The sequence below is a fragment of the Arachis stenosperma genome, chromosome 9 (genome assembly GCF_014773155.1).
Source record: "Arachis stenosperma cultivar V10309 chromosome 9, arast.V10309.gnm1.PFL2, whole genome shotgun sequence".
NCBI lineage: Eukaryota > Viridiplantae > Streptophyta > Magnoliopsida > Fabales > Fabaceae > Arachis > Arachis stenosperma.
In genome coordinates, this window is record NC_080385.1 from 40,454,724 (window position 1) to 40,457,301 (window position 2,578).

Sequence of the window (2,578 nt, forward strand, 5' to 3'; positions counted from 1 at the left end):
TTAATGGATAACATATCATATATTGCTCTGAATGATGAGCACGGGAGTTGAAGAGTGTGTGCTGATTTGTGTCCATGATAGTTGCCTTCTTGTGACGATGCCTCATAGGAAAAAAAAAGAATTGTTGTAAAAGTTACCCAATAAAAGAGTAATTGGTAAATGAATGATATTTTCTTCTAGCATATATGGTCTTTTATAGTGGTAAAATAAAAATGGAATGAATAAAATTTTGTATTTTTATATTAGAAATAGAATTTGATATTTATCCTAATAAAATTAAATAACTAATTAGTTATATTTAAATAAATAAAATAAAAATATTTTTAAGAATTAATCAAATCAATTAGTCAATACAAATAATTAGTATAATTAATTTTATTTGATTTATTGAATTCAAAAAATAAATTAGAAAATAATTGATTGAATTAATTAGTTGATATAATTGATTTACTATAATAAATTATATTCAATGAGTTATAAAAAATAAATTAAGAAACACGCTAAGAAGTATGTCATGCCCATCATGAAGTACAGAAATTCAATTTTTATATAATAAAAATATACATTCTTATATATGTTATAGAAATATGATTTGATTCTATGAACTTGCTTATTTTTTTAATTTGCCACCTATATTCAGCATGAAATTTTAATTTTTCTAAAATAAATTTAGAAAAGAGAATAGTACTTTCATTTTGGAGAAAAAATAAATTCATGAAGAATTGACACCTCGCTTTCATTAGTTGATAATGCATTAAATATTAATTTTATATAATTATAATAAATATATTTTCCTAAATTAGTATAATCATACATTATTCATTAAATGTTAATTGTAATATAAATATAATAAAGATATTTTTCTAAAATAAATTTAGAAGAAGAGAGAATAGTACTTTCATTTTAGAAGAAAAATGAATTTATAAAAAATTGACATCTCACTTCAATTAGTTAGGAAAAAAAATACAATTTTAGTATATTAAGTAGAAGTATATTATTATTATTATTATTATTATTATTATTATTATTATTATTATTATTATTAAAAAATATTTTCGATTGATAATTGATAAGTAGTTTAATAATGTATATGGATTTTATATAATTATAATAAAGATATTTTTCTAAATTAGTATAATTATGCATTATTCATTAAATGCATTCATTTTGGAGGGAAAATGAATTCACGAGGAATTCACACCTCACTCTCATTAGTTGAGAAAAAATCCAATTTTAATAAATTAAGTAGATAAGTAGATTATATAAATAGAAATACTTACTAAGTATATATAAAAGATGAGATATATAATTATATATAATATAATTGCTATATATGTAACAGATATAAATTGTTATAATTATATTAAATTTAATTATGAATGTAAATAAATAAAAGTGATAATAATTAATATTATTTTTTTTTTACATTTAATATTTACCGTAAATATAAAAAAATATTGAGAAAAAAAGTAGATACTGACTTTATTTTATTTTATTTTACGTCGTAGATTTCTTTACTAAAATTAATGGAGAAAAAATCTTTATGATTATATATCAATCTCAATCACAATAAATAAGATGAATCGGTTGAGCAACTAACAAATTTAACGGGTAAATGTTATTTTTAATTTATGGAAAAAATGAGGTAACATGCATGCGTATATTAATATAGGAAGAATATATACTCAGAGTTTTAAAATCTTCAAGAATATTTGATTGTATTATCCTTCAAGCCAAAAAATTCATCCTTTATTTTCATTAAATATTTATATTAATTCAATTAGATGAGTGTTTTAATAAAAGGAAAGATTATTATTATTATTATTATTATTATTATTATTATTATTATTATTATTATTATTATTATTATTATTATTGAATAATAACGATAATTATCGTTATTAATATTAAATTGGTTATATATATATATATATATATATATATATATATATATATATATATCGAATTATCATTAGGGATAAGTATTGTTTTGGTCCTTCACATTGAGGGTCGGAATCGAACCCGTCCCTGATCTAATTTTCGATTTAGAATCGTCCTTAAAGTTTTTTTCGTATTAAAATCGTCCTTTTTAATAAAATTTTAAATTTTATTCCTAAACTATCCTTACTTTAATAAAAATTATAAAATTTTAAAAAAATAAAATAAAACACGCGTTTGGAGGGGGGAGGGGAAAGGACGCGGCGGTAGGGGGAAGGAGAGAGGGGGAAGGGGAGGGGGAGGGGGAGGGGTGGGGAAAAGGGGAGAGGGTGACCGCCGCCGCCTCACGAGCCTCGCCCACCTCGCCGCCTCTGCCTCCTCCTCCTCCTCCTCTCATCTTCGCCGCTTCGTCAACTCATGTCGTCGCGAGCTTTCCCTTCGCGGAGGCGCCGCTTACTGCCACCGGGTCGTTCGTCGCGGTTTTTCTCGCAGCTGCTTCGCTTACGACCGCCACGTCCGTGAGGGACCAAAACATTAAGGACGATTTTAATACGAAAAAAACGTTAAGGACGATTTTAAATCGAAAATTAGATCAGGGACGGGTTCGATTCCGACCCTCAACGTGAGGGACCAAAACAAT